General features: G+C 36.4%; 1 long non-coding RNA gene across 1 annotated transcript in view; it reads right to left on the bottom strand.

Annotated features, from left to right (window-relative positions):
* Nucleotides 1-23,021: 23,021 nt before the first annotated feature.
* Nucleotides 23,022-24,243, bottom strand: part of LOC105812086 — a 4,765-nt gene continuing 3,543 nt past the window's right edge. Inside the window, exon 3 of the long non-coding RNA XR_001137591.1 lies at nucleotides 23,022-23,223. This is a non-coding gene — a long non-coding RNA (uncharacterized LOC105812086). The remainder of the gene's footprint in view (nucleotides 23,224-24,243) is intronic.

Below are 24,243 nucleotides of genomic sequence, written 5' to 3'. Positions count from 1 at the left end.
ACTCCTTTTTAGTCATTGCCCTTAATTCAGCCGCTATAATAAACACTGACAGCAGAGGGGGCTCTGATTCAGTGTTGAAGATCTTAGCCAAGTTTGCTGGAACACGAAGAATATCATGTTTATTTCTTCTAACTTGCTACGGGGTGTTGGCACTGTAGTTGTCTGTAGGCAAACTTAATATCTTGATTAGCTCTCCTGAGAATGCCTCTGGAAATTGTTATATGAAGTGGAAGGTGGAAGGCTGGCTAATACCTAAGGTGGCTTCAAAATAGTCTGCAGAGGTCCAGTGGATCGGAATTGTCAGACGTTTGTTACCTTGACAACCACAAGCAGCACCAGGCTGTGTTTTGAGTGACTTAAGATTTCTTTTGCAATTCCTTATGGGGATGAGTGATTTGTATGTCTAATCAATGAATGGCAAAGACATGTTATTTAATAAGATTAATGAAGCTCACATAAAGCATTCTGTACACTAGGCCCAGTGGCATGGCTTCTTTAGAAACGTAGTTAACATTCCTTAGAAATGTAGTTAACACTTCTGGAATGTAAGCCCCAGGGAGGACCAAAACCTCCTTTAATACTAGGTGAAATTCCAGGCTGGGGGCATAACTGTGCTTTCAGTTGCCTCTGATATATGGTCTTAGAATTTGTCCTGAGCACTCGGAGGTAGATTCTTCTTTTGCTTTTTCCTTTTTTTCTCCTAATTGTTGATGATCTGGATAACACCGGGATGACTTCTAGACCTAGTACCTCCCCTTAATAAATCAATCCTGACCCTGTGTTTTTACAACAGGCTGGGAAACAATGAAACAAGTTTGGGGTGGTTTTTTTTTTTGGTATTTTTGCTTCATTTAAGAAAATTGTGGGCTATAATTTTGCTTTCTCTAATGTTTTTCACTCTCTACTCTGTTCCTATCACTGTCTGGTTTTATCTTCCATCCTCAGGCTCACATTTATTCCTTTCAGTCTGACTATAATGAACACAAATCTCGGTCTGTAAACATGGAGATGTCCTCTCTTCATTTATTTATAATTGAAATTATTAATCATTTCTTGGATGTTGCATTAGTTATTTATTGCTATGTAACACATTACCTAAAAACTTAGCAGCTTAAAACAACTGGAATTGATTACCTCACACCATTTCTGAGGGCCAAGAATCTGGGAGTGTCTTAAGCAGGTGGTTTGGGCTCAGAGTCTCTCATGAGGTGGCAGGCACGTTGTCAGCTGAAGCCACCGCCTGCAAGACTTGACCAGGACCGGGAGATCCACTTCCAGGCTCACTAGACGTCAGTACTTTAATGTGGCTCTTTCCACTGGGCTGTTCTGTCAACAGGACAGCCTACTTCCCCCAAGTGAACAATGGGAGAAATAGCAAGAATGTGGTTTTTATAACCTGATTTCAGAACTGACTAATCATCACTTACGCCTCATTCTGTTAGTCACACAGACCAACCCTGATACAATGTGGGAGGGGACTACATAAGAGTATAAATACCAAGGGATAGGTCATGGGGGGCACATGTATTTTCCCTCTCACTTTGCCAGAGTGTGGAAATTTCATTAGAGTGAATGGAAAGTTTTCTTCAACCCTAACTCCTGGAGATGTGTGTGACTCCTTATGTAGTAACAAGTCTATGTTTTTTTTTTTTTGGTGGGGGGGCAGGTATAACTCTTTTGAGCATTATTTTTTATTCACCTTGAAAAGTGATGACACATTATCATAGACATTGCTCACACATCTCCCACTTAACATCCAGCAGGAGTGCTATCTTTTTGTGCCTCCAAAGTATTTGGACACTTGTAAGCATCCCTCATTCCAAATGGAGGGTGAGGAGGCTCTAGATCTTCACTATTCAGTATTGTAACTACTATTTGTATATGGCTGTTGAGTACTAGAAACACAATGGCCTGAATTGAAATGTGCTCTAAGTGTAAAATACACATCTATTTTGAAGGCTTAGCCTGGAAAAAAAAAAAGAAAAGAAAATATTAATATTTCTATGTTAATTATATGTTAAACAATATTAGAGATATATTATGTTAAATAAATTATAGTATTAAAATTGATTTAATTTTATGTTTTGTATTTACTTTAATTTTTTTTAAAAAATAGCTACTATAAACTTAAAATTACTTATGTAGCTTGCATTTGTGGCTCACCTTACATTTCTATTGGAGAATGCTTCTTGGATGGAAGGTGGCAACGTTGGGGAAAAGCCTCCTTATCCAATACAAGAGCCTGAGGTGTCTTTGCGCAAGTGATGGTTGGTGAAGGTGAATAATAAGGATTGGCTTCAAGAAATAACCATAAGTAAACATCATAGGATATGAGGACAATAGTGTGTACAGCAGATACCGTCAATACCTTGCCATGTTCTTTCAGCACTCATTATTCTATAAACACTGCCTGCCTTCTCCTGAAAACATTTGGACACTTCCTCAAGAGTGTTCTAAGGCAAGAGTGTCCTCATCCCAGGAAGATGGAGGGGCCTGGATATTATTGCCCTTGAGAATAGCCTTCAACCAAAGATGAATGGAAATTGATAGATAAATGTCCCAGTTTCTTTGCCCTTCATGTGGGATTACACTGAAGTATATTTTGCATTTTCACACAGAGGTGTGCAAGGTATGGAATCCCTACCAAAATATGGAGTCACAGCTGCCCGTAGCAGTTACCACCTCAGTAACACATCTTGTTCGGGCTTTTGTCTCTTCCTACTCCCCTACGGTAATTTCTAGGATCTCCTCCCAAACTTCTTTTACCCGATCCTACTTACAGGTCTTTCTTCTAGAGAAATCCAACTTAAAACAGAGTGTGTATGAGTACATGTGTCTGCAAGCAGAAGTATGCTGGAACAAAGACAGAGCAGTAGCTCTATGAATTTCTGATTAGTATAAGTATTCATGGCTTAATTTGATGTAATAATACACCAGCCATAAATGTTTTCTTTGTGTGTTTGCTTTCTTGTCCTCCGATCTTGTATTTGTGTCTCACCATTCTGTCCCTGGTAATGTCCTACTTCCTCCCCTCAAAACAGCATCCTCTGGATGGCTCTGTTCACAAAGCCTTGCAGTTGCCAGGTTCTAGAAATATGGGCCATACATGACAGCCTAAAAGTTTTCCTCTTGACATTTGTTGAAAGGAAAATCAGTTTTTTTCCTCTGAGGATAGCATGAGAATGACACTTTACCTTCCAGCCTCCTCCTATTGTGACAGGTTGATAAGCACTCTATTTTCATCCTCCTATTTTCTTCATCATAAATAGGTCTCAATTTATAATCCACGTGTGTAGTTTCACCTAGAAGCAGGACAGAGGCACACTGCCCTATTTTATCTCAGCAAGGCAAGAGCATTAAGAAGGATAAAAGGTCAGAGTTACCCACCACAAACGTGTCTGAATGATAGCACCAGCAAAATCAGAATGTGCTTTCCTAGGGGACAATGACCTTGTGGCATAAAGCCATGCTATCTCAGTGTCTAGGTTGCATTAAAACAAGCACAGTAGCAATAACAATAGCACCACTTCTCATAGGTAAAGTACTTTCTGGTTTGTAAAACATTTTCACAGTTATCTTCTCCTTTGATTCTTTCAACAACATTATGAAGAAAACGACAGTTATAGTGGATATGCTGGCAAATTCTTTGGCAACACAACCTACCCATCTGTACCCTTGCAATAGCTAATTTGTATAACCCAGTTCCATGGCTTTGAGGACACATCCAGGCCGAGTGGCATGAATAAAACTGTACAAGAATCATGTTTTGCATGAACACTCAATCTCTGCAACATTAATTTCAAACTTGCACTTGACCAACTCACATCTATCAACTCAGCTCACTCTACCGCAAACCCTGTTTGCTTTATCTTCCTCCCATCCATAAATTACCCATCTATGACCCACTTGCCTAATTTCTTCATCAGCACATTAATTCTTCTCACTATCCTGGAGCTTGATTTTAACATCAGTCTGGGTAATGGACCTCTTTGGTTTGGTCCCAGGACTATCTTCTTGGTATTGCCAATAGTTAGCATCCTTTATGGATGTGGCATAGATTTTCAGTGTAAGCTGAAAACTGATATGCAGATTTCTTTTGTCACTGTGTTGTTCTTTTACCCACTTCTTTGGAAACAGCATTGATAAACAAAAGCAGAGGTGCACTGGGAAAGCAGCACTGTCGGAAGATTAAGTTTTATAACAGGAAGCGCTAAATAAATGGCCTATTGAAAGACTAGGCAAGTGGAAAAACGTAAAGAGACCTCAATATGTCAAGTAAGGTGGAAATTAGTATATCATCATGCCATGATGGCAGGCTACCAGGCAAAGTGAGTTCATGACAGTTACCAGAGATCAAGGAATTGGTCAGCATTCCTGGTGGAAGTAATGGGTTTACGTTTAAAACAGACACAGATATCCTAGAATGTAAGCTCCATAAGGACAGAACTTTGTCCTTGTTTCCCACTGTATCACTAGCTCCCATTACAGTATCTGACACAAAGAGAATATGCACACAGGTTTTGAACAAATGAATACCTAAATGATGAAATAAATTTGACATCTAGTCTATAATAATCTCATTCCTTTTCTGAACTCACTGGCATCCTATGGTGTCTTAGAAATAGGCATGTTTTAAGAAAGAAATTTGAACAGTCCCTTTAAATTTTCTTGAATTTCCACTAATAACGCAAAGGAAAATTGAGTTACATTTTGTATTTCTCAGCTAGGAATGGTCTGACCACAGGGCAGAATGATATTTTTAAAATGCAGGGAAAATAATCCACCAGTTTAATCTGCACAATGTTTAACACAAATCTCCTCTCCATTAACAATATTGTACAAGAGAAAATCTGGGGGTCATTAAAGAACCTGAAAACACCCCACAATGTGTTTGCACAAGATTAGCCCTTCATCGAAAAGATGTATTCATTCTTGATACAGCCTTATGTCAGGGTTGTTGGCCCTAATGTGTGGAACTTTTCCAGTTCGTCAAGGCAAACGTGCCCAGAGCTATTTTCTGGGTTTGAAATAAAAGAGCAAGCTGTGGTAAGCTTGAAATCTTTGTTACTATTTCTATTCCTCTATTCTCTCTCTATTTCCTGCTCTCTTTTTTATCCACCTGTTTTTTTTCCTTGCTTAGGAAACAGAGCTACGCATATGGCAAGTTGTGATAATATTTCCCCCAAACCCCCACCCATGAATTTGGCTTTGGTTTTAATAGCAGAGAGTTTCAAGTATCCAAACAGAAGCAACCATTCTTCTCTGCTTACTATAGGTTCAACTCAGAGCTCTTTCCTCAAAGATCTGAATGAACCCAAACACTTCCTACTGCTACTCCAGCATGGCTCGTATGCTGTTCTTCTGCCCTATCTCTGGCTGATGTTGACTTTATTTTCCTATCAATATAAATCTCTACCTTTGGTGCTGAAAATCTGTGTTTTAATTAAATATCTTTGCAGATATTTTGATTTAGATTTGACACTATATATTTTATAACTGAGTTTGAAGAGAAATGCAAGGAAATACTATACATCCAAGGCATTCAACCGGTATGGGGTAAGGTATACTGCAGAATGAAGTCATGCAAACATTTTGAAACACAAAAGTTTAGCTCATGCTACATACTCATTGCTGGTTGGCAAAGGGCTCTTCCCACCAAAGTCACTCAGGGTTCCAGGCTGACAAATTAGCCACCATTTCAAACATTGCTGACCACCGTACCAGGGAAAGCTAGCACTCTAGAGTAGTGCTTCTTAAATTTTAATTTGCATGAGTTCACCTGGGGATCTGATGAAAATGTTCATTCCCCTAAGAAGAGCTCAGGTGCTGCTGCTGCACCGCTGGGCCACCCAGTGTATTTTCAGTAGCACAGTCCTGACCAAACTAGCAATTAAATGTTCTGGTCCAGAAGTACAATTTCAGTAGGCACACTCCTCCTCCCAAGCACAAGAGAGCTGGGAAGTACAGTCCAATCAGATACCCAGAAGAGATAACTGAAACTATTTAGTGGATATCCAGAACATTTACATAGTTATTTATAAGGCGCAGAAGCAAAATACTTTTTTTTAATCACTAAACTGGTCAATGTTTAAAATGTTAATCAAAAAAAATTGGGCAGAGATTCTCAACCCCAAGCTATATATCAGGACCAGTAATGGGGATTTTTTTTTTTTTAAATATAGATACCTGACAATCTGGGTGAGTCTGTGGTAGGGCTTGGATATTTGTAACTATTTCTTTTTTTCAACTACTCAGGCAATTCTCTAGCCAAGATTTAAAAGGCACTGAAACAGGGGCTCATAAACATTTTTTGAAAATGTAAAAACACAACTTAAATATTGCATTTGTAGGGGCAAAAGGAACTTGCCTTCCACCTTCTGAAAGTTTGATCTCTGGGATCAATTCGACTACAGACAGATTAACAGGAGAAAAGGCATACAAATTTATCACATGCACATGCTTGAGATTCCCACAAAATATGAAACTTGAAGAAGGACCAGAGACTGAAGTTTTTATACTTTACAGAAAGGAATAGGAGTTGGAGTGTTTTGGAAGAGGTGGCCATAAGCTATGGGTGGGTGAGGGGAACTGGGAACAAAGCTGTCTTATCATGCAGATAAAGTATCTCAGGAAACAGCCCTCAGAATAGAGGAAAGATCTCTCAGAGGAAAAATCTCTCTGAGCAATGTGTCAGACTTGTAGTCTCTTGTCCTGAGTTAATCTTCCCTGGTTAATGACTAAATTCAAGTCAGGTATGGGGAGAACCGAGAAAGCCCTTTCTCACATATGCTTCTCCTCAGTTGCTCTCAGCTGGAACTCCAAAGCGGCATATTTGGGAATATCATTTTTTGAGCCCCAATACATATGACTGTAACAGAAGGAACAGCCTGACAAAGGGTAAAATGTTTTATGGGTTGTCCTTTAAAACCTCGTCTACTCTACGTTGAGAATTAAAACTTACATTCCTGCTCAAGGCCAGTGACCAAAGGGGCAGGGGAATGTCCTTTGTTCTTTGTACCACAGGAGATGGCTCAATGGAATTGTCCGGGCGGGACAGAGGTCACTAGATTATCTTCACTGGAGATGGGATTGATCAGAACCATCATTTATAGTTAAACAGAACTCCACTGAAGTTGAAAACCTTCCCTTTAAAAGCTCTGTATTTCTGGCCGGGCGCAGTGGCTCACTCCTGTAATCCTAGCACTCTGGGAGGCCGAGGCGGGTGGATTGTTTGAGCTCAGGAGTTCGAGACCAGCCTGAGCAAGAGCGAGACCCCGTCTCTACTAAAAATAGAAAGAAATTAATCAGACAACTAAAAATATATAGAAAAAAATTAGCCGGGCATGGTGGTGCATGCCTGTAATCCCAGCTACTCGGGAGGCTGAGGCAGTAGGATTGCTTGAGCCCAGGAGTTTGAGATTGCTGTGAGCTAGGCTAACGCCACCACGGCACTCACTCTAGCCAGGGCAACAGAGTGAGACTCTGTCTCAAAAAAAAAAAAAAAAAAAAAAGCTCTGTATTTCTGAGTATAAATAGGAAAATGGTACTTAAAGACGTGAGTCTGACATTCTCCTCATTCGCCGGCAAATTAATAAACCTCCCTTTCCTTCTCCTCAAACCTCTTGTACTTGTTCTTCTGATGTGGCCTTGGGGACAAGTGCTGAACTTTTGTTGACATGATCATCAACATTCTCTACCACAAATCAATAGAAAATACTATAACAGTGACTGTATTTTAATTATAATTTAATGTAAATGTACGCCTGGGATGACAGAAAAAAATTTTAAATTCTTTCTCAATTAAAACAAGTCTTTTTTTTTTTTATTCTTTTTAAACTACTGTGAATATCCAAGGGACGACCTTCCATTTAAGGAGTCACCTTATTACATTATTCAAATTGCTCAAATATGAAATTGTTCAACTTAATGACATTCCCAAAATGCTGATTTATTCAAGACTGTGAAATATGTGAAAGAAAGAAAGGTAGTCAGAGAAAATTGGAAGGCAAAGAAAAAGGAAGGAAGGAAGGGAAGAAGAAAGAAAGGAAGGAAAGGAAGGAAGGAAGGAAAGAAAGAAGGAAGGAAGGAAAGAGAAAGAAAGAAAGAGAAAGAAGTGTAGGGTTGAAGGTGGAAAACTTTACATCCACCAGTAACTGGCCCCGTGGACAAATTTCAGTGGCACCTATAGGTATTTTTATAATCCTCTCCCTTAACCAACTATTTGAACTTTTGAGTTGTTTCCTGGAAATGGTAGATTTTCCACAAGACAAAAGAGCTGAGATTCTGAAGGCCCCTGGGCAAACTTCCTGATGCTAAGATCACTGTATCCCCAAACCTGCCCCCAATGCATATAGCTTCTTGTTAATTACACAACCTGGTCCAAGGCACATGGTCCCTCCTTTAAAAGCCCATGATCTCCATTAGCAGGAGAGAGGGTTTGAGGCAACTTCATCCACTCTCCTGACAAGTGTCTGTTTTATTAAAAACTCCTTTCTTCCTTGGCAATCCTCATTGTCTCAATAATTGAATCTTTGTGTGATAAGCAAGTGGACCTAGGCTGAAACTTCCTTGCAGTTTTGACAACATACTCTCTGAAGGATTGCTGAAAATGAACTGACAAAAGGCAGATTAATAGGAGAAAAGTCATACAAATGTGTTTTATCATGCACAGGGAAAAATCATGGGAAAGTGGTTACCCAATAATCAAATGGGGTACAGTTGGTTATAGGGGATAGGGAGATGGGAAAATGTGGAGTAAATAATTTTAGGGGGAATGAATGGGCCCAATGCTCAGACAATGGTTAGTAAAGTTTTCTCTTTGGGAATTGAATGAGTCCACAACAGACAATGACTTCTGACAAAATCTGTCCAGGTGTAGTTACATTTCTCAGGCCCTGCAATATGAGTTTAGTTAATGAAAACTCAGGAAAAAGACTGAAGATAATTGTTTTTTCCTTGGCATGCCCAGCCCCTTTGAAGACAAGAATAAGCCTCTTTCAGCATCTGCTGATCTCAAAGGGCCTTTAATTCAAAATACTCAGCATACCAGGGTGCCCTATTTTTGAGTGGCATTTTCTGGGCTCTTTCAGAAGAAAGAAACTGACATATTTCCCAGAACCACAGCAGTAGAGGTAGCACTTGAGCACAAACACAAGAAGCAGCTAATATGGAATTTAATCTCAGATTCAAATTTTAACGACTATGAATATTGCTAAAGTGCTTCTCCATTTGTAAGTTACTTAGCTTCTCTAATGCTCAGTTTTCTCATATTTAAAACGGGGAAAATAGGTACCTCACAAGATCTTTGTTAAGCTAAATGAGAAAAGATATGCAAATCTTTTAGCACAGAGGCTAACATGTTGTTATCCATCAAAGAGGGTAGTTTCCATTTTCTATTGGCATGATAGAAGGGAGCTGCCTACAACGTGACTCTGATGACAATGATGATAAAAAATGCCAATCCTCTGCATTTCCTTTGGCGCTACCTAGAATATATAAAAAAATTATATCCGCTTTAATAACCTTTGTCATTGAACTGTGGTAATATTTGGGGTTAAGGGTTGCACAGGCACATAATTAATGAAATGTAATCTAGATTTGTTCGGCTACCCGAGCACAGTGATTTGGATGAAAGAAACACAATGACAAATAAAAAGGATATAAAAGGGGAAAGAGATGTCATAATTAGGTCTACTTCATCTTTGTTACACAGTGGTTAGGAAATAGGCTCTTGAATCTCATAAATAGAGATCTGTCACTTCCTTGCTAGGTGACCAGGGTCAAAGTATTTACCTTTTCTATTTCTTCGTACATAAAATAGGTGAGAAAATACAACTACCAAAGGGATGTTACATTGTTGTTACTCCCAATACTGACTGAGGCAAAAAGAGAGGCTTACAGAGTTTCTCTATGAGATCATGCAGGATTTGTTGTAGCTTGTGACCAAGAAGGTTGTAATGTTCCCCTCAGCTCCCCCGAACCTTAGGCTTCTTTCTGAATTTAAGCCCCTGACCTCCCTTTGAGCATTTGCCTTAGAAAATTTTCAATTGTATATACTTTTCCTGCCTTTTTGAGATGTAAATCTTCTCCCAGCTTCTTGCCAGTTTTACAATTTAAGAATGTCTTTCTCTAACACCTAGGGACCACCCTTTTGAAATCATCAAGGGAGATAGTGCCCCTATTTTCCGGTTTTGAAGGGGGAGTAGGAACCTGACTTCCATAAGCACCAATTAACAAGCACAGATGGCCTAACACATTGAAGACATCCCCCTATAGTCCTCTGGTTCTTTTTCACTAGCTTACCCTGGTGCTTACAAACTCTCCTGCCTTTTGTTTCATTGGAGGTGAGTTCAGTCTCTCTCTGTTACTGTATTAGTCTCTACTAATACTGCTGTAGTCTTCACTAAAGTCTTCCTAGTCTGTTTAATTTTGGCCCGCACAATTTTTCTTTTACACTGATAGTCTCTTTAAGTCAAAGGCCATCAGCACTTTTCTATAATTATCCTTGATTCTTTACTCCCAATTGTAAATTGAAGCACTAGAGTTGATTTAACATTAAGGTTTAGATATTGAACATTTCTCATGCCCTAGATAGGCATTTGAAAATTACGATAACCCCACAGTAGCTGGAGATTACCTATATTACATCATTTATCTATAAATATTAAGACGTTAAGTTTGCCAAATTTAAATTGGAGGAAACTAGAAAAACAAGTCATGTTCCCCCATGGATTGCTTATTTCTCATTCTTTGTAGAAGAAATGTCAAGTTCTTAACCTATTTTATTAACATGCATTGAAATTTAATATCAGAAATATAATGCTGAGTAATAAAATATATGTGTTAATACATAAGCCCTTTATTTAGTTTGTATTGAATGTCATTTTATACCTGAAATAAAGCCAAACATCAGGTGCTCTAAAATTCAAGAATTCATTTATTACAATTACTACAACATTAAGAAGAGTAATTTTAACCTAAAATACTTCTTCTCTCTTTCTAAAAGTAAAATGATTAGCAGACAGACTTAACCTTTTCTATTGTATTCTTACATTACTTTAATCAGTATTAGAGATGCTCAATTATCACATTGGTGGAAAAAGAAAAGTGAAATGTGAGAGCAACTTTCTTATATACTCTGTCCACACTGTCCCCCTTATTTATTTCTGCTAACCCCTGTAGCATAGCGCCCAACCCCTAAAAAAAGCAATAACTGAAAGAATAGTTTGAACATCATTATTATCTCTAAGAAAGTTTAGTACTAAACTTTATGGCTAAAAAAATTAAAATGAAATAATTATTAATGTGTTCATAATCTTTGTTTCATAGATCAGAAAACTCAGAATTTTAAAGATGCCAAATATTCGTAAATTAATCAGTAATAATTCAATGTACTCTAATAATTACAGTCCTGTAAATTAATTGACAAGAATGGCAGAGAAAATCTAGAAGGAAAAAAAAATGGAAGATTTACCCTATCACATATTCAGATTTATTATAAAGTTATAGTCTTTGAGACTGTGATATTTGGCACAAAGATAGGGAAAATAAAGAAAGAAAAAAAACAGAATAAAAATTGTTAAAAAAAAAACAAACAATATATAGAGTCACCTGTCATGCGGGTGGAGAAGAAATAGTTTTTTTTCACTTTGTAAATCTGAGTGTCTGGACATAAATGCATAAATTCCACACTGAGGTATATATGCAGCATAAATATACTTAATATGCCCCCAAAATGCAAATGTACAAAAAAGTTCATAGCACCATTATTCATAGTAGCAAAAAATCTGGAAGCAAACTAAATGTTTATCAATAAGCATAAAAAATTATATTTGGATACAAATATATCCATATGCAAAAGAATGAAAATAAACTCCCCTCTCTCAAAAATCTAATCAAAATGGATTGAAGACTTAAATCTAAGACCTGAAACTATGAAACTACTAGAAGAAAGCATTGGGGAAACACTACAGGACATTGGTCTAGGCAAAGATTTCTTGATAATAGCTAAAAGGTTAGGCAACCAAAGCAAAAATGGACAAATGGGACCACATCAAGCTAAAAAGTTTCTGCACAGCAAAGAAAACAAAGAACAAAGTGAAGAGACAACCCATGGAATTGGAGAAAATATTTTCAAACTACCCATCTGGCAAGGGATTAGGGATATATAAGGATATATAAGGATCTCAACTCATTAGGAAAAAACAAATAATCTGATTAAAAACGGGCAAAATATCTAAATAGACATTTCTCAGAAGAAATGGCCAAAAATGTATGAAGAAATGTTCAACACCACTAATCATCAAAGAAAGGCAAATCGAAACTACAATGAAATATCATCTCACTCCAGTTAAGATTGCTTGTATCAAAAAGATAGGCAATGACCAATCTTGTCAAGGCTGAGGAGACAGAGGAACTCTTGTACACTATTGGTGGAAACGTAAATCAGTACAGCCACTGTAAAGAATAGTGTAGAGGTTTCTCAAAAAAACTAAAAATAGAACTACCATATGATCCAGCAATCCCTCTGCTGGGTATATATTCAAAAGAAAAGAAAGCAGTATGTTGAAGAGCTATCTGCACTCTCGTGTTTACTGCAGCACTATTCACAATAGGCAAGATATGGAATCAACCTATGTGTTCATTAATGGATGAATGAATAAAGAAAAAGTGGTGCATATACACAATGGAATATTATTCAGCCATGAAAAGAATGAAGCCCTGTCATTCGCAATAACATGGATGAAACTGGAGGACATTGCGTTAATGAAATAAACCAGGCACAGAAAGACAAATATCCCATATTCTCACTCAGATATGGCAGCTAAAAAAAATTAAACTCATGGAGATAGAGAGTAAAACGATGGTTGCCAGAGAACAAAAATGGGAGTGAGGGGTGGGGATAAATAGGGGATGGTTATTTAGGGTATAAAAGTAGACTTAGATGAAATAAGATCTAGTGTTTGGTGGCACAATAGGGTAACTGTGGTTAACAATAATTTATTGTTTATTTCAGAAAAATATAAAAGAGTGGACTTGGAATGTTTCTAACACAAGGAAATGATAAATATTTGAAGCGATAGATGTATCAATTACTCTGATTCTATTATTACACATTGTATGCTTATATCAAAATATCACATGGGCCCCTTAAATATGTACAACTAAGATGTAATCATAATAATTAAAAGAAAAAATAAAAATAATATTTAGATAAAAATTGTGTTTGGATAAATTATATGTATGGATAAAAATTATAGTACATCCACACAGAAGGAGGAATACTATTCTCGTGAAGGGGAACAAATTACTGATATATGAACAACATGAATATAGCTCATAGACATGCTGAGTGAAAGGAGCCAGACACAAAAGAATGCTACTATGTATATGTAGTTCAAAACCAGACAATACTAAAAATGACGGTGGAAACCAGAGGAGTGGTCACCTTTGGCAGGGTGGTCACTGGGAAGGGACATAAGCTGGTTATGTTCTATACCCTCATCTAAGTGGTAGTTCTATAACAGTGTTCATGGTTCTAAATATTCATCAGGCACTATACTTGTGACGTTTTAGAGTTTTCTGTGTATATTATAATTTCTTTATGTATATTACACTACAAAATTCATAAAAGCACGGATATCACCCCAAAGATATTATACTAGAGTAGAAAAGACATACATAGAAACCTATAATATTCATCAGCATATGTAAGCAATAGAAATAGAAAAGTACAAATAAATGACTGTTTCATAGCTCAAAATTACAGAAGATTGGTTCCACCTTGGTGGAAATGGGTGGAATTGGGGTATGAAGAAAGGTTTTCTGAAGGAGATAAATTTTGAGATGGAACTGAAAAGAAAAGCAAGTGATTGATAGGCAGAAATGGGGAGTGGTCAGTCATTCCAGCAGGAGAAATAGCATCTCCTCCCCCAAATTAGATACGTAAGAAAAAGTGACAGCAATATTGTTTGGATTATAATCCATACTGTGAAATTAGGTTGAAAAATATATTAAGAATAGATTTTGAGTGACTTCAAATAAGAGTAAGGAATCTGGAATTCTGCAGACACTGGGAAGCCATTTAACATTTATGAATAGAAAATAGGCATGATCAAAATTATGCTCCAGAAAAATAAATTGACCTAAAGATTATTGGAAGGAGAAAGAAATTGATGTAGCAAGAAAACATAAGTGGATATTATAAAAATCTCATTCATTTTCATTTAGCAAACAGTTATTAAAGGTCTACTGACTGGCTCAGGCAAAAATTAGTGAAAACTGAAATTAGACCATTCAAGTGGGAGGGTGATAAGTGATATACATGAAATCTTCATTAAGGAATAACTTGAAAAATTGTTTATTGAGTATCACTAATAAAAATTTATGGCAGTGTATGAGTTAAGAATATATTTAGTTGCCATAAACAGAAATCCCAACCAATAGTTGTGAAGGAAAGATATTTTTCCCAAAAATAGATTTCTTTGACATATTTTGAGATAACTGTCATAGAGCCAACAAACAGAAGTACCTCTGCAGGGGCCAAGCATGGTGGCTCACGCCTGTAATCCTAGAACTCTGGGAGGCTGAGGCTGGAGGATTGTTTGAGCTCAGGAGTTCGAGACCAGCCTGAGAAAGAGCAACACCCTGTCTCTACTAAAAATAGAAAGAAATTAGCTGGACAACTAAAAATATATAGAAAAAATTAGCCGGACATGGTGGTGCATGTCTGTAGTCCCAGCTACTTGGCAGACGGGATCTGGCGCGGTCAGGGCGGGGAGGCAGCAGACAGTCCCAGCTACTTGGGAGGCTGAACCAGAAGGATTGCTTGAGCTCAGGAGTTTGAGGTTGCTGTGAGCTAAGCTGATACCATGGCACTCTAGCCTGGTCAACAGAGTGAGACTCTGTCTCAAAAAAAAAAAAAAAAATGTACCTCTGCAAATCTGTCTTTGAGGGGAGAAGTTTGCCTCTATAGAAAATTTACATTGATGCAGCCAAGCCTTCTCTTGTCCAGATCTAGGAAAGATTAACTGAGAATCTGACACCTTAAAGATCTGAAAGAAACATTTGCCATCTGTTCTCTCTGAAGGCTGCCACATGTGTGGTTTTATCTACTTAACAAGACCACCTTTGCTAGCCAAGCTTCTTCTCTCCCTCCCATAACATGTCTTGCCACTATAACCTGATTTACCAGCATAACCTGGCTTGGGTTATGCTCCAAGGCCCCATTCTTTCTATAACCTCAAGATGACATAGAAGCTTCTGCACTCCATTGAGGGGTTGAGTAGTCCCCCTGTGATGCTCCTTGTGTACACATTAATAAATTTTGTATGCTTTTTCTTCAATTAATCTGCCTTTTGTGAGTTGATTTTTCAGTGAACCTTAAGAGAGTAAAGGGGAAATTTTCCCTTGGCTCCTAAAGTAATCTAAATATATAGCAGGTTATTTTTTTCATATACTAAGAAGGCCATAGGTCGATATTGCTAGTGCTGGTTCAGTTTCTCAACAATGCTATCATACCCAGGATTTTTTTTTTTTTTGCTGTATTGATGTGTAATTGACAAATAAGAATTGTATATGTTCAAGGCATACAATGCTGTTTTGATATACATACACACTGAGAAATTATATCCATAATCAAGCTATTTAACCTCTATTATCTCAATTACCCTCTTTGTGTGTGTATTTGTGGTGAAAATGTTTAAAATCTACTATCTTGGTCAATTTCAGGTATACAGCACATTATTATTAACCATAGACACCACGCTCTACATTAGATCCCCAGAACTTAACTCATTTTATATAATTGAAAGTTTGTTTTCTTTGACATCTCTCCTGACACCTGGGATTTTTAACTTTCCTCCAACATTCTGAGGCTGTTGGCTTCCAGTCTCTTGTATGATGCCTGGTGGTCACAAAATATCTGCCATATCTTTGACACAGTTCCTTAATCAAGAAATGTGGGAGAAGGCCAGTTCCCAACAATTCTGGGCACTTTTTATAAAAAACAAAAAGCTTTTTCAGAAACCCTCCCATCAGGTTTCCTATAAAGCATCCTTGCTATGACTGGATCACATTTCTAACCCCAGCTTATCCTATGCTTCCTTCAAAAACTGTCCTTGACCACATACAATGCAAAAGTTAATATAAAAATGAACAATAAAATCACTAACAAAAAATAGAAAAGGAGTGGACAGATGTGACTTGATGAGATAATTATGCGGAATGAGTTCTGCATTTTATGCAACTAAGCCAAAAATAGGGTAAAGAATTTCTCATAATTTGACTTTTGTTAAATAAACAGTTTTATTTTGATAAACAAACTTCTCATTACTGATAAGAAGGAATAATATGAACTTTTCAAACTTTATATAGGAAATATTAACAGCAGGAAGATAAAAGACAAGTTATAGACTTAAAAAGAATAGCTTCCAACAGGCTAAGTTTTCAGGTATTATTAATTATTCTTTCCCTCAGGCTTCATTAACTGAACCTGATTCTTTCACAATTTTTTAAATGATCTTAAAGTTTTAATATGGCTATGTCTTTAATTGCAATCTTTCCAAGACTTCTTTAGTGCATTTTTCCTTGAAGTAGGGACTGTGTTTTCCCACCATATTTCTATTGGTGGGAGTCAATCAAAATATTTATTGAATAAATGAGTATGTGGAATAAAATAAAAATAAGGGACATTGTGCTTTTTCTCAAAAGTGACTTTAAAATATGCATTAATATTAACAGCAATGCTAAAACAAAGCATTAATATTCTACATGTGAAAATTTTTGCTATTAACTCTAAAAGTTGCAGTCAGAACATTCAATCTTAAAAATAATTTTTTCCTCTTTTTCTTCTGATATTCCAAAGCACCCAGCATGGTATCTCCTACATCTTGGGTCATTCAGTGGGTAATTGATGTTCTCATGAACAAAGAGATTCCTGAGGACAGTTGAAACAATATTACACTGCTACATTATTTCTAGTTATCTAAATGTCAGAATAGAGTTTATTGAACCCAGAGAAATAAAAGATTCACTTACCTATTAGGTTATTTTTCTTAAATGTTAGATACTCCAAGCAGCCTTTGGGAAATGCTAGGTCACAGCTAATTCATAGTTCTATTCTGAAATTAATGCCTGAGTTGTGTATTGTTGATTAAAAAGGTATTCATATGTTTTAGAAATAAGTTGAACAAGAAATTCCATTGGGCATTGTGTTGTCAAAGCTGAGAGGCTGACTTTCATTCTTGCCCAGACAGATGGCAGTTGCCCTTCTTCATAGAGACAGCCCCCATGGATATTTGCAATCAGGCCATGAGTTTCTCCACAACAGAGCTTTGAATTTGCTAAAGTATTTGGAAGATAAACAATTTGAAACCCCAGATTTCTGTATCATACTTTATGGAAAATATTGTTTGGCATGAAAAATTTTAATCCTAGGTGATCACCACTCAATTGCCTTGGCCACGGGGGAGTTGAAGTCTGGTGCCTGAATAATGTAACTATGCATCCATCAGTTTCATACACTCTTCAATGTATTATATAATATACTCTTAAGTGTAATGTATTTCACCCCCATTTTTTAAATGCAGTGGGAAAAGGAGGTGTGGCTAATGGAAAGATAATTGACAAGTATGATTCTGAAATCTTCAGCCCAAAAGTGCGTGGAATAATGATGCTTTGACAGAAATAGGAAAGTAAGAAAACTTTAGTCCGTTTCAGGATTGCATATCTACGATGCAATATGGAATTCTTCTTTGGGAATTGTTTGAAACCTGAACTAAACAAGAGTCTGTTTAAGAAGTGAAAAAGAGTGTGTACAAGATCCTAAGCAAATTATTTAGTGAAAAGCAATCACCAACATGGACTTCTGGGAAGGCAGGAGGAGAGATCCAGGCCAGTTCACCTAATCTTGGGCTGGCTCAGCTGGGCCCTGCTTAACTCTTCATCTCCTTGTCTTTATTTGCTTTCAGACCTCTGGCTTCATATTCCGTTTCCAGTCCTGAACTTATATCCCTATATCTGACAGCCAATTTAACACTTCTGGCCTCCCAGACCTTGTCTCAGCAGTATGCCCTCCTTATGAGTGTCTGATCCAGCCCGTCTAAGGGGAAGTCGGACAGGCAATATCTGTCTTTTACTTTTTAGAAGGAAGAAAGTACGGTGTTTAATAATACCGTTACAGGCAGGCTATATTTATTCCAAAATAGCACTTTATTGGGGCTATAAACAATGTAATTAATCATGCTCTACTTTTATGGTATGCAAATGCATACACCTAAAAGGAAGAGATTACTTAGAACACTAGCTATGAATCACAATGCCCCTGTGACATTCTTCAAAAGGCACCAAGGGAATAGAAAGTGCTTTGGAAATAATACAAATTATATTTACTAACATTTATTGAACACTTACCACGTGTCAGGCACTGTCCTAAATTCTTGTTATAGAAAATGTTATAGCAGTAAAAGTATCTGGAAAATTGAATTTCTGATTGGTCCTTTGTCTCAAAATGAAAAATACAGAATTAGGAATTAAGTAATTATTATTTTAATTTATACATTTCAGTATTATAAAGCATTTATAAAATTTGGGGTTTTGAAACATTGTATTTTGGGTTTTATTATGTAGCTCAGATAAAATTTGTAGGAGGGAAAGGATTTTTACTGAATTTTCTGATTAGAAACTAGTACTCAATGATGCTCAGAGCGGCTCATTCAAGTAGTAAAGATCATATAAGTTACCCTAAATGCATTAAATAGTGAAGGACTCACCTGAATGTCATTTAGACCCAATAAATTTTCACATGTTGCTTCCCTCACATGAAATATCTTTTCTCTATTCCTCATCCAAACATTTCTGCTCATTCTTTGAGACTTGGCAGCTAAGATGACAGAACAGTGATCCATGAAGCATTATTCTCCAGGATTTATTGACTAGATGGGTGGTTCTTAAACTTGAGCTAATCGTATTTACCCAGAGGGCTTGTTAAAATAGGCGGATGACCCCATCTCTGAAATTTCTGATTCAGTAGTCCTGAAGTGGAGTCACAAAATTGCATTATTAACAAATTCCCAAGTAACACTAACACTGCTGATCCAGAGACTACACTTTGAAAATTACTGAACCATATAAAATAAAGAAATAAAAAAGGCACTGTCCTCTTTCTGTAGGTCTATTGATTAGACTCCTTCAGTTAAATGGTACACAGTTGGGTAAGTGATAAATTGCTTGGTTACATTATTAAGGTAAATAATTTTTATTCCCATCACTAATCTCTTCCCTCAAATTAGACTAATGTAGCCACTTCCTATTCTATATCTCCATTTGTATCTCTAATAAGCACTTTAAATGTAACATATCCAAAATTGAACTTTTGATTTCTGCCTTCTCTCTGGTTCTAGACTGAATATTGCTCTAGTTCTGTCTAAAAAAATCTTAAAAGCAAGGTCAAAAAGGATCAGGCATTTCACAAGTAATTTAACTGTGTCCCAGAAAAAAAATACTTATAAAAATACAAAAATATCTAAGCACAACAAAGTAAAATTTACAATGCTTAGCATCCAAACAAAAATAACCAGGCTTATAAATAAACAGAAAAATATATTGAAGCAGGAAAATATATTGACAAAAATAAGAAATCAATTGAAAACAACCCGGAATAGACACAGGTGATAGAATTAATAGACAAGGCTTTAAAACAATAATTATAATTGTATTACGTATGTTCAAAAAGTTACATCGAGACAACAAAGGTATTAAGAAGCTGAATTTGAAAGTCAGTGTAAAGGCTGAGTCAGTATAGGCAAGCACTATGGCTCTAGCAGCCTCTGAATTCTCGTCTCACCCATGCTATGGGTATGTTGCAACAAAGCAAATTTTCAACTCCACTCATTTTGGGGCTGAAACTTTCTACCTTGATATGCATTCACTAAACCACTTAGGATGAGCCTGGCTCTGTGAATAAAGTCATTATTACTAGAAATGTAATGATCATCATCAGCTGGCAATTTGGAGAATAATATACAGGAGAAAAGAAAAGATTCTTATTTTTATCAATAAATTGTTCTTTAGTCTCCAAATATTCTTTTCTTAGAGAAAAAGGGGAAAGTATAGGAAAGGGAAACACTGAGAAAAGTCATAGACTAAATATTTCTAGAATATCCATTTATTTCTTATTATCACAATTCAAGGAAATGATGTACCACTTTATCACTTTTGAGAGAGAGAGAGAAGCCATTAATAAAATCGAGAGTTAATGCTGAAGACTTTGTCATGAATTACCCACTAGACAGAGGCATGTTTAAATTGAAAATTACTTTTAAAGTCATTAACCAGCCAAAACTTAATAAAGCAAAATCTTCACATTGTTAAAGAGAGTAACAGATGTTGTTTTTAATGTTTAATGAAAAATATTTATCTCCTGCTATATAATGCAGTCTTGTTTCCCTGACCCTTTTTTTTCTCTAGTTATATTTGTTATGTTTCATTTAAAACCTTTTTTGCAAGATGATCAGGGTATTGTTTTTTTACAACCACTAAAGCTCAATCTTAAATAAATATTACTTTTCATGCAGTTCTTCATTATGCATATTTGAAAAGCAAGAGCAAGTCTATAGAAATCTGTGTGAGTAAAATGGGAAAAAGGCATCTTTTTTTCTTTTGTCTCCAGCCAACATGGCAGATGAAGATCTATAACCACAGAAAAGCATTCTAATTAGTGCAGCTTCAAGCTATGAGAGGGAAAGAGTGGCAACTGTGCTTTCTGTTGGATGATCATTTCTTTTTCTCGGATTATTTAAAGAGGACTAATTTCTTGAAACCCTAGGCAACAGGACCATGAGCAGTAAGCAAAGTTTGTCTCAACAAAATAATGGTATTTTTCAATGTTGGGGGAAAACACCCTCATAGCCAGGAGGGGAAGCAATCAGAATTTAAACTGCCGCAATCTGGAAGCTTCTCCTCAGGACCTGTTTACAGCTGGTTCGCTGTTCAGTCAAGCAGCATAATGTGCCAAACAAGAGGCAGGTGGGAAGGTTATGTAAAAAACTGTCTGCATGACTCAAGTGACAACAGAGGTACAAAGGCCAAACGTAGAGGGGATGAACCCTTCTGAAGTAAACAAATGAAAATTATGGTAATCCCCTCAACCAAAGAGATCTCTATCTGTGCAGATCTAAAGTGAATAGTTTTGACCAGTGCAAACAGAACTCCTTCTTATTTGAAAATATATCACAACTTCTTCAATTTTGTGTAATAGTGTAAACAACACATCCTTGATTTCACCTTTTAATCTTATAACTTGCTCCAAATCCTTTGCTTTCCAGGTCCAAGAAAGAAAAATTGCAATTGTGGAAAAGAGATAAAGAACAAAAAAATGAGAGAGAGAAGCATAAAAGGTCAATTTAGTCTCTCTGGAACATCCACTCCCATGAGAAGGGAACCTTTTCTCCTTCTTTTAGATAGATCTTGCAGATTGAAATATTAAACAAAGTTTGCTCTTATCAGTTATACTGTGATGAAGTGCCAAAAGTAATCTTATCCTTGAACGTAGATGAAAATATCATTGCCTTCTGAGGAATTGCTAAGATGACCTAGAAGATCATATGGAATATAAAGATATTAGAGTTAAAAATGGCTGTAACTATCATCCAATTCTACAAATATTTACAGAATATGATACCTATTATAAGTCAGGCACTATGCCAAGTACTTCAGGGTGGAAACACAAAGATGGCTAAAGCACAGCCCCTGACTCAAGGAAGCTTAAAGTTTAAAAGGAAGGTTAGGACAAGTAAACAAACTGTAATAGGCAGAAAAAAAAAATTCCTCTAGAGGTGCTCAAAGGCTATCAGATCAGAAGCTGCTAAGTTCATAGGGATACGACAATGAGCTTTGTGGACTGCAATGGGTGACTTCAGGGAAGGGTGAAGGTAAGTGATCCAAGCTGGGAGAACAAAATGAACCAAAGCATCAAATGTGAAGTATTAGGATACTGGAAGATGGCAAATTGTTCATTAAAGTGTAGAGTATGCTGGTTAGGATGTCAAATGTTAAAGTTGTTGTTGACAATAAAATTGTCCCGCCACATATTTCTTCTATATATTTATTACATCCATGACTAGTATAGTCTTTTTTGTTTTGTTTTGAAGTCTTTCAAATGAGGGATGATATAAGTAACAAAAGAGTGAACAGTCATATTCCATAGCTCATGAAATTTCCCAGTGATTAAATCCTCGTAACAAGCATCTAGACAAAGAACAATATTACTGTTATTCAGAGCCTCCCACCCCCCACCTCCATGGCCTCCTTCAATTACGCACCCCCCATAAAAATCATCTTTTCTTATCTCTATAATTGTATCACCATATAGTAGTTTTTCTTTGTTCAGAACTTAATATAAATAAAATAGTATACTAAATATACTTGTGTTTGATTTCTTTTACTCAGCCTTCTCCATGTTCTATGTAACTATAGTTTATTCTTTATTGTTGATTAGTATTCAATTGCATGGAATTATAGGGATGATCTATTATTGATGTACATTTCAGGTTTTTGTTTTAATCTTAACTTTTCAATCAAATAAGTGGATTAAAAACAACTCAATTTCAAAATGGTTAAACAAATGCAGTCACTGAATAACTTAAATGGATACATAATCACCTACATACTATATTCATGTATGAACACTGATTGGCAATTTTCCTTACTAAGGATGAGTACCAACTCCAATATAAGGACTGGAGAGTAAATTGGGTCACTTCTGTGTCCTCTTTAATCTCTTCTAGTTTTTTTCATACACTGGGCTGTGTTGACCTCCCTTAGAATTCTGTGATGTTGTTCCTGATTGGAGAGGTCCTCATATGCATTATACATATTATATTTTGTATTTTGGTATAAGAGGGTGTTTTTTTTTTTTGCCTCAATTGCAAAACATTGGGCATTTCTACTAACTATGTTATGTTAAAAAAAATTCCCTATACGTATTTTGTTTTCCAATTTCAGAATAACTCTGTTGAAAACTTCTCTCACTTTTGATGAAAGAAAATGTTATCTTCCTCTTGAGGAAGCTCTGTGTTTTGAGCAGGAACGACTGACTTTTGGGCCTGCCATCTGGAAGTTTTCTCACTCAGAAAACTTACACAAATTCTCTCTCTATTGTCCTCAAAAGGATCGTCCATCCATGGATCTGTGACTCTCACCGTGTCTTGCACTGTTAATGTTCCTCTGGGGGAAATTAACATGTCTTAGGATTGTAGGCAAAGCTTCCCACCTTGGTTACCAATCCTGATCATTAGCTCCTTTAATCCCTGATATCTCTTCTATATACTTTTGAGGGAAATAGAAAGAAAGGACCAAGAAAATAGGAGGGTGGGTGGTGGTGCTTTCACAATACCTTGCATACTTTCGGAGATTCAGGAAGAGGATGAAAGACTGCCAGGCAAGCTACTTCTTGGGAGCTCCAAATACTCCTTGTACTTGAAGACTGAGATCATTTAATTTTTTTTTTTCAATTTTAGAAATCAAATAAAGCAAAGGCTGGCAGACTGAGAAAGTTTCCTCTTTTATTAATTCTTGCTATTGTGCAGCTATGAACAGAAGGGGACTACAAAGAGCATTTCATATCATCCATACCAAATACAATTCCACTGTGGATAAACACACTTAGTGGATTGTATGACTACTGTATAAAGAGATGCACTAGTCACTTGGGTGAAACTTGCATGTGGTTTGGAACTTAACTAGCACTAATATCTCAAATATGGATATATGTTCTATGGATATAGGATAAAAGACTTTAAGGAGAAATGAGATTATGATTTTCAGGATATACCAGGATTTTTTTATATGAAATTTTACTGTAATCAGTTTATTACAGAAAAACACTTTCCCTTAACAAACCATATCTCATTATAATTCTCAGTATAATACCAATATTAGAGAGGGTGTTTTTTATTATTTCCAAACAATAGAGGAAAAGTTGAATATTAATATCAGAACCAAGAATGACAATAGCATTTTTATATATTTTGCATCAATTGAATGCCCACTATAGAGCTACTTACTTTAATTCTGTGAACGTTTATTAAGTGTTAACTATCCAACATTTGTCAGATCTTGGGAACATAAAGCCAGTTTAGCCAATTGTGCTGTGTTTCAAGGAATTTAGGGTATGGCCTAGGAGGTAGTGAAAAAAAAAAATAATCACGGTGAGATACATTTTATGATGAAGCCACCCAGCTCCAA

This window comes from Propithecus coquereli, unplaced genomic scaffold (genome assembly GCF_000956105.1).
Source record: "Propithecus coquereli isolate 6110/MARCELLA unplaced genomic scaffold, Pcoq_1.0 Scaffold106, whole genome shotgun sequence".
Taxonomy (NCBI): domain Eukaryota; kingdom Metazoa; phylum Chordata; class Mammalia; order Primates; family Indriidae; genus Propithecus; species Propithecus coquereli.
The sequence above is the reverse complement of the archived record's forward strand: the minus strand, read 5'-3'. Positions and strand labels throughout refer to the sequence as shown.